The sequence below is a fragment of the Acomys minous genome (assembly GCF_964271855.1).
Source record: "Acomys minous genome assembly, chromosome: 1".
NCBI lineage: Eukaryota > Metazoa > Chordata > Mammalia > Rodentia > Muridae > Acomys > Acomys minous.
The window spans coordinates 8,534,275-8,549,247 of record NC_140483.1 but is presented as its reverse complement, the minus strand read 5'-3'; the positions used below and the strand labels follow the sequence as shown (position 1 = coordinate 8,549,247).

At 42.8% G+C, this 14,973-nt stretch overlaps 1 long non-coding RNA gene across 1 annotated transcript; it reads left to right on the top strand.

Annotated features, from left to right (window-relative positions):
• LOC311595118 lies at positions 1-14,009 on the top strand. Its single transcript, XR_014778316.1, has 3 exons — positions 1-170; positions 11,698-11,764; positions 13,665-14,009. It is a non-coding gene; the product is annotated as an uncharacterized lncRNA (long non-coding RNA).
• The last annotated feature ends 964 nt before the right edge of the window (positions 14,010-14,973 follow it).

Sequence of the window (14,973 nt, the reverse complement as noted above, 5' to 3'; positions counted from 1 at the left end):
CACACACACACACACACACTAATGAAAAAAAATTTTTTTAAATCCAAGGATTACAATTGGGAGCCAACCTTGACAGCTACCTCCTTGGACATATTAAGATGGAATATGGAAGAGGGAAGCAATAAAGGATGCTTGTGGGTGATTTCTTCAAGATCTGAGGGTGGCTGAAGGTGAGTGCTGGAGTTCTGGGAGCAGAAAGTAAGAGTCTGCGCAGACCTACACTTAGGGGAGCAAGCAAACTTAGAGATCATGAGCAGGAGAAGGACTGGGGAGATGCTCAGTTGGTAAAAAAAAAAAAAGTTTGCCTTTTAGGAATAAGGAATTGAGTTCAACTTCCCAAGACCTACTTTTAAAACCCCAGTTAAAGTGGTGGCACACATCCCTGAAAGGCAGAGACAGGTGGACCATTGGGGATTGCCAGCCAGCCAGTCTACCCTACTGTGAGCCCCACACCAAAGAGAGGGGTCACCTCAAAAAACCAAGTGAGACAGCAGTCGAGGACTGGGGGCTGGGGTTTCCTCTACCTTCTCCATGCGTGTGTACTTGCACACCCATGAGCACACGGCAGCAGCAGACAAAGCTATGTGAATCCAGGAATATTCTCATGGTGTCATGGTTCCTCTCAGAAGTGGCTGTGAAGTAAAAACCTCTTGTCTTTTTTTTTTTTAAAGAAAGATTTTAAAAATCTACCTCCCAAATGGTCACACCCTCCAAAGCCAAGAGTATATCTATAAGTGTATGGGGCAAAGCATGCATGTCCTGCAGCAGAGGGTCAGTCCTCCTTCAGGGCTTCTCACACCCTGAGGAAAGAGCAGGTTGCTGTTAGTTTGTTCTCAGTCTCAACATGCTGTGAACAGATACTTTGCAAAATGGAGTAGAAAATGAGTCACCAGGAGATGAATTCTGAAACACAAATGCATATAAAATGTAAGCTCAAGTATTTGTAGCACGAGGTTCAATACACATAAAATTATGCTGTGAAATCACTGGGGTTCCCCTAACACTCTCAATTGCTACATCTTGACATTTCACCTGAGGCCAGCTCCCATGCATGGCTGCGCTTTTAGTATCCAAAAGAAGCTATTGCCCATCTACTCAGACACATCAATAGTCTTTTTGCCATCTCTACAAAAGTTTCTGCATACCTGGAGCTTGGGGGCATCAACATTTTTTCAAGGGTTCGTGCAAAATGGCAGTATAGACTTCAGGGGGCTGGAGTAATGTCTCAACAGTTGGGAGTGCTCCTTGCTCTTACAGAGGGCTTGGATGTGATCATCTGAGGGGCTCACTTTCTCTAACTTTAGCTTGACCAAACCTTATGCCCTCTTATGGCATCTGAGGGCACTTGCACACACACAGCACATACACATACATATATTATATATATATATATATATATATATATATATATATTATATATATATATACACATGATATATATTATATGTGATATATATATACATAATACACACACACACACACACACACACACAATCTTTTTTCTTAAGTGTAGAGCCCAGGTCTCAAAAAACAGGGAAAACAAGTGGCATGGAAGGTTTGGAAAAGTCTTTCCCTTTGTGTAAAGTCTCTCCTGACTTGTCCTGGTGTTGTTACTTGTTACTAAAAGCTATTCCAAGTGAAGCTAATTTTAAATTGTAACTTTCTGACATCAGTGCCACCATTCATCCCTGTATCACATAGGACCACTTTTAAATGCTGATAGAAGAGTATATTTCATTGTGTGAAGAACTGCAGAATTATGAATTTCACATTTCGTGGCTCAAACAATCAAGTCATCCTTTCTTAACAGACCATGCAAGAACTTTCATCTCAACTCATGACACAAACATAGTCTGGTAACACCTGCCCTTCAGCTTGAAGATGAACAGGAAGGAGGTGCGGGATTTACCGCAGGAGATGAGGGGCCGTGGGGGCTTTTTCTGTTTCTTTTTTCTTATTATTTTCAGCTTAAGAGGAGTGTGTGGATGAAACTCAGTGGATGTAACTTGGGCAAGGATGTGCTATGTTCCTGGGCCATTTACACATCGTGGAATGCTATCCTTAGAGTCCTTCCAGTGTTCTCAGCGTTTCTGGTTCAGATTCAAAGCAGCCTCTTGTAGCTGTCAATTCTGCATGTAAACACAACACACTGATCTTGCTTGCTTTGGATATGGCAGGACAGGTATGTGTCAGGAATCCACAGAAATCCTGTGCTCGCTCACAGAGACTGCAAAGGGATGTCAGAAACACAGACCTGTGCATCAGGCTCTGCTCTGCTCTGTCAGACTTCATTACAAAATGCTACTTGTCTTACACACATACGTACAGAAAAGTTTGAAAGCTCATGAGAGGGTGTGTGTGTGTGTGTGTGTGTGTGTGTGTGTGTGTGTGTGTGTGAGAGAGAGAGAGAGAGAGAGAGAGAGAGAGAGAGAGAGAGAGAGATGTTCATTTACATAGTAAAACAATTATAAATTGTCATGAGACTGCCTGCCTGAGCATCCTCTCTGAAGATATGTTATTGTCGCCCACCATTTCTATGTGAAGGACAGTGTGCAATAGCACAGTGCTACTCGATGGAATGGAGTAAGGTAGCTGGGACAGTTTTTGTGCCTGGCATTAGGACACTGCTGACGTTCACATGGGACCTCTTAAGGAGGACGGTGGAGCCACAGCACTTCCAGTGAACTGCAGCCTATCTGACTATTGTGCTACGGTAGCTCCCAGACAGGGTTAGTCCACTCCCTCCTCCTTTGGCCCATGCCTCTCCCATCTCTCTTGCAGGGCTTTCTTCATATGAAGGAGAGTGTGAGTGCACTACACTCATGCCTGCACTTTCACCACAACTGTGTATGACATACGTGATGAAAGCCTACAAACCAGGCTCCCTACTCTCATCAGTCGCTTCTGTGTAAATATAGAATAGCATTTCCCCTGGTGATCTAGGGCTAATTCACTCAAATAACTGCTGCCTTGCCAAGTTTCCACCTCTGGAAAACACACGGTAAGTTAGCAGTACAGCCTAATAATGTTTATTATTAGCTCTATAATTATTATTACGGCAGTATTTTCTAACCTGCTAACAATCAATGAAATACAAACACATGTTATATTTTAAAACAGTCTTAGTAAACCTGGGGCAGGGCAGATATTAATCCCCTAAACTACCTGCCATATTGAGGCACGTATCCCAAACCCTGCCCCAATCTCATGCCATCTGTTTCTAAAATTTCTATGGAGCTATCTCCCATCCATAATCCCAAATACTTGCTAATTAGCATCATCTGGGCCAAGTCTCCATCCTTGCCGGCCGACGTGTGCCTCTTCCCGCACCTAACCCATCATGCTGGTGTTCCTTCTTCCTGCTCTTCTCTTCCATTTTCCCCTTCTCTCCTCTCTCTTCCGGTCTCTTTCCCAAAAGCCCTCGAACCTTAGCCACGCCTATCCCATTTGCCCTCGACAGGTGTGTTGGGTTTTTATTGGCCAAATAGGAATTAGGTTTTTAGGCAAGGTTACATAGCAATCTTGGGGCACAGAGACAGCAAGCAGTAATTAGCATCAACACACGCCAGACCAACCTCCAACACACATAAGTTCTGATCGTACAGTCTTACTCAAAAATCATTTTATAATCCCCTTTGGAAATAAACAGGAAAACCCGAGATGGCTCTGGTTGGTAGTGATTCTAGGAAAACCAGTAGTTGTTTTTTTAAAGACGAGCTTCTTTGTCTGAGGTACCTACACATCATGTGAGAGCACAGTTGGGTAGATGTCTTAGTTTGGGGTTACAGAAGGCCAAGCAGGATCTAAAGGAAAATCGATTACTAGATAAATGACACTGATGGTTTATGCATGACTGCATGAGGATCGCTGAAAGTTTGAGGCTAGCCTGGTCTCCACAATGAGTTCCAGATAGTCAGGGCTAGACAGTGAGACGCTGTCTCAAAACCCCACAAGCAAATAAGTAAATATTTCTAAAGATGTCACCAATCCTAAGTCCTTGGCCAGAGTTCCCATGGGAGCACAATGGGCTAAGGAATAAAGGGCCTACTTTGATAGACAAGCACCTATTTGATGGGAAGACTCTGGTATGCTTAGTAAATTAAATGTTTAGATTTTAATTTTAATTTAATCTTTGTAAAGCCCTGTGTTGTCTCACATTAGACCAGAGGGTCCCTCAGGTGGCCTGGGCAGAGGCAGCTCATTTCAACAGAGGCAGGTGCAGTGTCGCTCTGCCTCCTTTCCATGTTATTTGTTTTGGTTTTGTTTGTAATTCTTCTTCTTCTTCTTTTTTTTTTTTTTTAGGTTTTTCAAGACAGGGTTTCTCTGTGTAGCCTTGCCTGTCCTGGACTAACTTTGACTTTCTAGACCAGGCTGGCCTCAAACTCACAGCGACCCACCTGCTTCTGCCTCCGGAATGCTGGGATTGAAGGCCTGGGCCACCACTGCCCGGCCTATTTCCCCTTTTTGAAGCAGACCATATCCTAGCCTGTTTTCAATCTTGCCCTCACTCCCTGAGTGCTGGGATTGCACGTGTGCACCACGGTAGCTGTCGGTTGGATGGTTTGTTTCTTGTTGCTACTTTTATTTCTCAGACCAACTAACAGGGATTGAAACCGAAGGCATGAAGCGCCAATTGGGAGTATGGGTTTATGCGAGAAGCCTTTCAGTCGAAGTAAGGCTGTTACTCTCAAGTAGCAGGAAGAGAGATTCCCCTCCTGAGGCCAATCTAGCCTACACCGCCTCAGAACTAGACTCCAGGAGGCAGGCCACTGGCCTCCAGTCCACCCAGGCACCGTGCTTCCGGCTCCTGCCACAGACTCCTGCACTGGGCCCACTTTCAGCTTCCAGGAATTTTGCTCCGGCCCCACACAGCCTCCTGTAGCAGGTAGACCCGGATTAGGACCACCATTGCTGCTCGCGATTTCCTGTACCAGCTCCACAGAAGAAGTGAGCATCTCAGCTCTGCCTCCATCCAAAGGAAAAAGGCGAAGCGAGCAGAGGAGAAAGGGCTTCTCTGTCTTAGGGCCACCTTACATAAGTAACCCTGTTTGCTGGGTGAGTTCTCTGGAGTTATGGCAGGTCCGTAATTAAAGGTGCCTGCACTTTAAAGATGTGCTTGTCTTAATTACTTTTCTCCTCACTGTAGTAAAACATTCACAAGGAGCAACTGAAGGGAGGAAAGATCCTGCTCTGACTCCTGGTCAGAGGGGATACAGTTCCATCTTGGGAGGGAAGACACAGAGGGAGGCGGTTCTGTAAGGACATGCGCATGTGGCAGCTTGCGAAATCATGCCAACCAGAAAGAAAGCTACTTTTTAAAAATTAAAACAAAACAAAAAAGAAACCAACATTGAGATGTGAGAAGAACACAATAGGAGAAGAGAGCTTAGTGTCTGGAGGAGGAGGAGGCTGGAGTCAGCACCTCACTGCTGTGGAAGCCAGGCGCCCCCCTCCCCCCCACCTGAGTCAAATGAGGCCCGTTTGTTCTAAAGCTTGGGAGCGTTAACACTTTACAAAGGCAGTAGAGCCAAACCCCTCAACACCCCCACCCATGGCTTCCCCCAAAACTGCCCCAACTTCCAGCAGCTACACCCTCCCATAACACCACCACCACCTGGGGACCAAGAAGAGTTCAAGTCCCTGGGCCCGCTAGAAAGAATTCACATTGAATTGTAACATGACCGAAGATTGCTTACTAAATTCTGATAATCTGACAGTTCATTGTTCGTACAAAAATTTTCCCACATCTGCCCATACACGTCACACAAATGAATGGAAGTTTCAAAGGATAAAATATATATATATATATATATTATTCAAACTGAGGTGCTATGGGGAATTGATGGCCTGAGGGGAGGGAGAGGTCCCATAAAGGGTGCGGCCACTGGCCAGTCAACTGCTCTTCATGGGATGGCCCCACACCCAGAAGTATATGCATGGTACACATAGTGCTCCATGAGGTTTAAAAAAGGGATAGGGCAGGGGCGGAGCTGGAGAGATGGCTCAGCGGTTAAGAGCACTGACTGCTCTTCCAGAGGTCATGAGTTCAATTCCCAGCAGCCACATGGTAGCTTACAACCATCTATAATGTGATCTGATGTCCTTTTCTGGCCTGCAGGTGTACATGGAGGCAGAGCACTACATACATAATAATAAATAAATATTTAAAAAATAAATTGAGGAACTTAGTTGGCGGAGTATGAAGTTCTCAAAGAATTGATAAAATATTATATTTTAAAATGTACTATGTCCGGTATTGGCTTCATTTTGTCTGAATTTTCACAAAATAAGTATTATTTGCTTAGAATGTCAAATGGGTAACATCTGTACTTAAAAGTCTGTCACCATTTTTCATTTGGCCTGGCTTTTCTCATGAGAGTAAGTCTGGTCAGTGGCCGAGCGGCCGGTCATTTAGTCCGCCGTGGTGGACCCTCAGTTCACAAATGGATGCTCCGTTCCAACTGGGGGAAGTGGCCCATCCACTCTTTTGTAGCACACACACTTCCGATATGGCTTTCTTAGGTGTTTCTTATCTAGTGGCGGAGTTTGAAGATTTAACTTCTGAAGACAAATTCCTCCATCTTGATTTTCCTGCTGTGGATTTACCTGGGGGGGTGGGGGGCAGGGGGGGCAGGGGGGGGAGGTGTCACAGCTGAAGTGACTCGGGGTTGGGTGGGGCGGGGAAGGATACAAGAATCTGTAGACTAAGGCAGGTTTCACCTCTACCTCCGTCCAGAGCTGGGCTGACTTAAAGAGGAGTCTAACTCCTCTCCACAGATGCGAGCTTTAGCGACCAGCTGGCCCTGTTTCCTCTTCTTCAGAATCCTGACTTCAGCGGTGCTTTCTGTCTCTGAAGAAAACCCTGATTTCTACCCTTCTTTTGGAAGCTTTTGCCATCCCCATCTCTGTTGCTGTTTCCTGTGATTTGGTGTACATCAGGCATGCTTTGAAATGCATTTTTTTTTTAACTTTCACCCCCGTCTCTTTAGCTAATATTTTTGAATGTTTGAGCCGGAATGTCAAAACTCCTTCTGTTCTGGCCTCAGCTCCTCATTTTAAATCCTTTACCAGGCTGCACTTCACAGCAGTTTGATATCCTCCCCCCCCCCCAGACCTTTATCCAAAATGTGATACATCAAATACACAGCAGGCCAAGTTTCCCAGAGTGTTGAAAAAAAAAAAAAGCCCATGTGCTTTTGTGTTGGGAATGAGAGCTGCCACGCATATACATAAAATGTGTTTGAAATCTTCTTGTCTCCTCCAGATCTTCCTTTAAAAGACACCCAGACACGGCCCTCGGTGGGGACACAGGGAGGATGGGGGGGGGGAGATGCAGGAGAAAATTGAACTTTCCGAGATCAGTACTTAACATAAAAATTTCATCACAATCTTTATCATCTTGCGGTGGTTGCAGAAAAGGGCTAGGCTGCCTCCACCTTTAACTTCCTAAAGTCGCCTGTTTTACCTTCAAATCTGATGAAGTGTCAAAGTCATTTACCAGTAATGAGTTCTGCTGCAAATTTTATTTTGCTTGGAATTTAATTAATGGGCCAAAGACTTTCCATTGTGATTTGAGCAAATGAATAATAAATCAAGAAAGGAGAATTGTCAGGGAAGGAACATCTGTTTCTTACAAGCGTTACAACATGACTACAGCTTGGCTGGGCATTACCAGCACAAAGACAGTAGGAGTCCTCTCCTGTGCAGCTTCCTTCATTTACTGCTCCACTGAAGGTGAACACAGAGCACTCTAATGGGCCTCTGGTGTTAATAAAAGCTTTGCGCTTCTCCAGCTTGGCGGTAGCCTCTTCCTTGAGGGTGCTGCTGTCCTTAGTCCATGGTTTGTTGAGCCACGTCAGGATTCTGCAGTGTCAGTACTTTATTGGATGATTAATAAGGGAAAGACAAATTCATAAGCAGAAACAATATGAAATTACCATCATATTAGTGTTTGCTGCCGCGCTTTCTACCGGGGAGGGGCATGTAATGAGATTGTGATTGAAGTTAAGTACTTTGACTTGCACTGCCAAAAAGAAAAAAAATAATAATAATAAAAGGTCACCTGACCTGTTGGGCTTTGTCTGGTTAACCAGCAATGTCCTACTCAGAATGGTGATTTTTATGGTAGTGCCAGGGCTAGGAGATGAGAGAGAGACAAAGACAGAGAGAGAGACAGAGAGAGACAGAGAGAGACACATACACAGAGAGAGACAGAAAGACAGAGACAAAGTGAGAGACGGAGGGGAATTAAATCAACCAAGGTCTGCTCTCGAAGGAGAAGACTTGCTACCACATTTTCTACTATTTATCACTGAGATGCCCTTTGCTCCCACACACGGAGGAGGCCTGAGTGTCTTCAGGGTGAGAATAAATCGCCTTATGAAAATTTGCACTGCAGGGCTCACCACGACCCTTCTGTGATGTTGATAATGTATGCGGAGCGATAATAGGCACTAATGTCGCGCAGGAATAACTCCAGGGCCCACGTGTTAGCCTTAAAAACAAAACATAACAAAAACAACACAAAACCTTTTTTTCGAAGGCTGGTAAGATTTGATAAGGAGGGTTTCTAGATTTATGGTTTTTTAATTTGTGTCTGGAGCACCCCTCCCAGGAACGTTTCCCTGGTGAACTGGTATTTCTCCCCGAAATGATCCTTTCCGGCATCAGGTGCCACATGCGCTGTGTGATATGGTACCCTTCCTGCCGCGGAGGGCTCTGTGGAGCGAAAGCAGGAAATGCAGCAGCCACAGCGACCGCGAGATGAGGACAAGGAAGCTTTGATTTTGGAGGGGATCTTGTAAGCACAAAGTGAACCTGGCGCTCTTAGCCTATGCACAGTTCTCGTGTGCAGCAATCAAGAAAGTCAGTTAATCACCCAGTTCTAAACTGAAGCTGCCGCGAACTCTTTCCCAAATACACTCATTTGAACCTGAAAGGAATAAATTCTTAATTTACTCCAAGAAACATTTGTCAGGTAAAATATAGGACTTTTCATTGGAATTGAGTTTTAGAACAGTGACTGCTTTTACATACATCGAGTACAAGCAGTCTGTAGTAATTGCTCAACCTGGCCATATTCACCAGGGACAGCATTGCATTAGACATTCAAATTTTAAACAATCAACATGTGATCTTCTGGCCATAGTGGACTAACAAGCATCTACACAAATGAGAGGGGAGAAAAGTGAGGCTGTCACACTGCTAATGCACACAGAGCGATGTTAGGATATGCTACGACAAGGCTTGGTGGGAAAAGTGCACGGCGCCTTAATGGGTGTCCACAGAGTCACTTTCTGAAAGTTAAAGGCATCTACAAACTCTTTACATCCCCGAAGGGAAGATTCATTCTTTTCAATCAAATTTAAAGAGTAATTGCTGGTCTTGGATAATATCAGGTGCATCTAAAGTGGTCGAATGTCTGCTTGCAGAATTTAGAAGTTGATGTGTGAACTATCCTAAGAAGCAGATGCTCTGTCCAGGACTCCACTTGATGTCCATCTTGCTCACCCTCCCCACTTGACTTTGACATCCACCCCTGTCTTCATCACCACGAGCCCATTTATCAGCAAACGCCCTGACAGTGGCTCCCTTGCTCACTCTTCTGGCCTATTTCAATACAAAGCCATTCAATCTCCACACGAAGCCAACAGTAAAAATGTTGTCCCTGGCTCCAGTGACCGTTCATACCGTGTCTGCACTGCCTTTGGTTTTTAAATAAATGGTTTGTGTGAATATTTGAATTTCTAACAGCATGCATACTTATGGAACTGTTTAAAAATGACCTTTGAAACCCTGATTATGTTGTGGCAGGCAGCACCTTAGTTGTGGCAGGCACTCCGGAGGAATCTCTATTCCTTGAACTTTACTTTTCCTTAACCCATTTCTTTCCATGGACAGTCTTAAGTGAGGTCATTTGGGACTCTGTTCATTTTTTTCTTCCTCCCTCAGATTCTTGCTTTTTAAAATAAAATAGTTGGGAGGATATCCCTTGTGTGTGAGAAAGCTCACACAGCTATACATGTAAGGACTATGTACCTACCTATCCCGAGAACTTACAAGTAGACATAAGGATTGGAAGATACCCAGGCACCAGATGACTGCCCTTTCTAGTACCGTGGATACACCTACAGTCATTTCTCTTCTCAGTCACAAGGATCGGGAAAGACCTCCTCACTAGATGCATATACAGCAGCACCTCAGATTGGGAACCCACCCAGGCATGGTCAGGAACAAAACGATTAATCAAAGCAAAGGGAACAGAGTTGTAAGTGTATTATACTTCTGTGATTCCATCTTTCTTAATTGTCTAAGTAAATTATATGTTAAAGTGGAAGCAAGAGCTCTTGTATTTTATGTTTGAATACTTGGTATTAATTAAATGGCCAAGCTCATCTGGTATATTAGTCACCTAATTCTGGACATTAATCTTTGGTTTAATATAGTTAAATTGTGTGTGTCTGCATGTAGTGGGCATTTAGATCCATGTATATTTTATATACAGACACACACACAAGGAGAGAGAGAGAGAGAGAGAGAGAGAGAGAGAGAGAGAAGGAGAGAGAGAGAGAGAGAGAGAGAGAGAGAGAGAGAGAGAGAGAGGAAAGGAAAGAGAGAGAACAGGGCAGAGGAAGGTGGCTGTGGAATAAAAAGAGAAAATCAACTCAACTCTCAAACTTGGCTTTTGATTTTTAAAAATATAACCAGAAAGCCAAAATGCGTATATTGGAGTGGTTATTGAAAGAAATTGAAGACTTTTAAAATTCCCAATAAGTTGAGAGTTCTTAGGGCCATAAAATACCAGGTTGAGAGCCCAGATGAATTCTCTTTGGAAAGAAGTGCACAGCCTGTGGAAAAAATTAACAGGCATGTTTAAGAGAAGATGGGGAGAGAGAGAAGTTGATTTTTTTCTTAAATAAACAGCTCTCACCCCTACATTGACCGTGCAGGGATGATAGGAGAGTGGCTGTTTTGCCTCTTTCTCTTCCCACAGCCTTCAGAAATGATCAGTTTCCCAACAGTCTTCGCCTGGTTTCTGCTTCCATTTTCTCTTGTGAGTGTAGCCTTAAAAATCAATCTAGAATGCTCACGTTTTGAAACGAAGGGCTTAAATGCCATAATTGATGATGTCATTTTCAGAGTGATGCTGCTGCATCCGCTCACTCATAAAACGCCTCATTTCTATTTTGTCTTCACCACAAGATGGTCCCCTAGGGGCACATCTCAGAAACACCTGAGGGACTTTTTCCATTGCTACCCCTCAATTCTGAGCTGAACAGCCCTCCTCCAACATTCGCTCCCCAAGAATTTCTCTAACTGATGAGGTATGTTGTAACCCTCCAGTATGCTGGTGTTGAAAAGACTTTGAAACCAACCAATTAAATGAAAAGCCACATGCTTGACCAATTGTTAGTTATTCTCCATCCTGTTGTCACACATGCCATGTGATCAAACATCCAGGTAATCAATTATTTTCTTTCATCTAGTATTTGCCAACATATAAATATGACTTTTGACCCAGTGAAACTTCTAGATTTTTCTATATATTTCTAGAAAAGCTAAGAGCCTAGAGGTTGCGTTTCATTTTATTTTATTTGGGGATTCAATGATTGTTGGGCAGTGAAATTTCTTTCTGTTATAATATTTTTATAACCATCAAATTATTTTTGTAAGACTCTTCTTTGCTATGAATTTCAGACTGACAGGAGATCCAGGAAGAGGCTCCCATACCTGTAGACTACTAAGATTTTTTGCAACCAGCCTGGTAAGTGTCTTAGTCCAGAACACCTCTGAGAGTCTAAACACTTGAGGGTTCAGGCTGCCTGTGGTAAATTGCCCACTGGCCAAAGACTAAATATTATAAACACTAAAAAGCCGGGGTAGGAATGAGGAAGGCAGATAGAAGTACAGGTATGAATCTGATAAGAAGTCAGAAACTTCAAGAATTACCGCATCCGATTCACCAAACACCTACTTCACCCTCATCAAGGAATCCACGTTTGGCTCACCCGTGCCTATAATAGTGTTGCTCTTCCCCTCTTGATGGTCTGTTGGTTCCTTCTCAGTTTTCAGGTCTTACTTATCTACGTGCGAGAGCGTTGTTTTCAAATAATTCAACTTCTCCTTAGCCAGCTGACCCCTCACTAGTTAATAACGGAGCATCTCGAAGGCTCCTTTCCCAATAATTCTAATTTAAATGTACCCTACTGCAAGCCAGACTTGGAGACAGTTGCCTGGAATACTAGCGCTTGGCAGGTAGAAGCGTAAGGACCTGGAGTTCAAGGTCTTCCTCACCTACACAGAGAGCTGAAGGTCACTCAGGGCTGTGGGAGACCGTGGCTCAAAAACTAACACCAAAAAGCACAAGATAATAATCTTCTATTGCAAATATCCCCTTCTATTTCTTTTACTTGAAGCCATTGATATCAGATGTATTTCCAGAATTTAAATTATTTTTTTAGAAAGATATGGCACATAAATAATATTTTGAAAATCTGTCATCATTAAACACATTGAAATTTCAATTTTTTCCAATAAATAAATGAGTGTGTGGGTGATGGCTCTATGGATGGAGCAATAAATAAATGGCATTATATACCAATGTATTAGATTGTTACTTCTAAAAAAACTCATAAAATTCTTTCTGTTTTCAGGCCTTTTAGATATCAAAGCAGCTAATAGGTCTTGGGGGCACACTCTTGCACAAACACACACATATATGTACACCTTTATACACACATGCACATATGGATTATTTATTTTATCATGGCTTCCAGCTGTGCATACTTCATCAGTTTCTGATGAGATCTATTTTACTTATCAATTTGCCCCCAGTACCTGGCACCACAGCTGGCAATAACAGATACTCAAAGTATAGTTATTAAAGGTATGAATGAATAAATAAAACTACATTCCCTTATCTTAATGAATCTTGGCTGTCCACTATGCTTCTGTAAAGCATTGTGCCCATAATGGACTGGCTTGATGGTAGTTCCACAGAAGTCTTGTGTCTGTTTGTATTTTGTTGTTTTGCCGCAGAAGGTATAATACATGCAACAATGGAAACTAGTTTATTTTCATTTTCACAGCTGGTGTTTTAACCATCCTTATCTTTCCTGCCCAAAGCCTGTGACCAGATTCAGAATGAGGGTTTTCCGGTGGGATGTGCTCCCTGCCTCATTAAAGAAAGGCAGAGTGCCATTGTTTTAGCGTTATGTTTTAATTAGCAGTCCTCAAATAACAAGAAGGGTATGATTCATAATGTTGATTTGTAATTCTGTGTTTGGAAATTTAGAAGCGCATTTCTCAGAGAGGAAAAAGGGAATGGGAGAAAAACTGAGAGAGAGAGAGAGAGAGAGAGAGAACTAAGTGAAAGTAAAATTGTTAAAAGGGCAAATCTTCTATAATTTCCAAGTGTTCTAAAAAGGGGAGGATCATTTACAACAGAATTCAAACAAAATAATTAAAAACAAATCTAACCAAAAAAGTATCATCATTGTAAACAAGAAAGTATAAAATTTGTTGTAATAAAAAATTTTCCAAATGAGTATAAAAATGTCCAGTTCACAAGCAGAAGAGCTCGGGGAGTTCAGCATAGGATGCTCCCTGAACTGACCTGCAAGACCAATGCAATGCTCACCCAAATTCCAACTTCTTTATTCCAGATATGCACAGGCTGATCCAGAAGTCCATACTGCAATACGGTGGTCCCCGGACACCCAAACGACCCTCAGAGAGGAGGCTTCACACTTCCTACTTTCAAAGCCTCCTTCAAAGCTGCAGTAAACCAAACACTGGCAAGGGACAGACACCCAGATCAACAGAGTAGACTGAGATCAGACCAGATGCCCCATCTGTGGCCAACCAAGTGTTGCATGAGGATTCCAAGATGCCTCTATACATGAGCTGTGTTCTTTGGTCAAACAATGCTGACAGAACTGTGAGAGAATGAACCTGAAAGCCTATTTCATATGCGAGGCCAAATGTTGCCCTAAGTAAGTAGAAAACCCAAATGGAAGAGCTAATAAAGCTGGAAAAGTGGGAAGAAACAATACATAAACAATCTTTGTGATCTCCGACCCAGCAATGGTTTCTTAGATTTAGAACCAAAACTACATGTAGCCAAATAAATACATAAGAATCTGACTATATTGACATTAAAAATGTACACCAAGAAGTATATTAGTATATTCATGTGCACACATCCACTGGAAAATGTACATATATGGACACATACAAAGCAATAAGGGCACACACATGTGCACACACCCTCACGAACACATACATATATACCGCCATACACACACAAAGCAATCTCAGCACATCTACGTGCATACACCCACACAAATACATACTAACACACACACACACACACACACACACACACACACACACACACACACACACCACACACAGAACTATCAAGAAAGTTCAACCAACATGGAGCAAAAGAAGCATTCATGAACCATACACCTAATAAGTTCAGATACTCAGCCCATACTCAAAATTCTTACATTTCAATACCATAAGGACCAATACCCAATTAAAATTTGATCATGGATTTAAATAGACTTCTTTTGAAAGAGGATTCACAAATAGCCTATCTGCGTATAAAAAGATGACCAATATTAGTATTCATTATGGATATGCAAATCTAAACCACAATGAGAAACCACTTCATACCCACTTGGAAAGCTAGAATTTAAAATAAGGAAAGAAGATTGGCATGATGGTATATAGCTGTAATCCCAGTACTTTGGAGGTGGAGGGAGTTGGGCCAGGAGTTCAAGACTAGCCTCGACCAGGTAACAAGGTCCCAGCTGGCTTGGGCTGTATAGCATAGCCATGTCTCAAAAAACCAAAAAAACAAACAAACAAAAAACAAAAAACAAACAAACAAACAAAAAAAACAAAGGCAGGAGAGAGGTAAGGGGAAAGAACACATTCTCACATTCTCTCTTTCTCCCTCTCTCA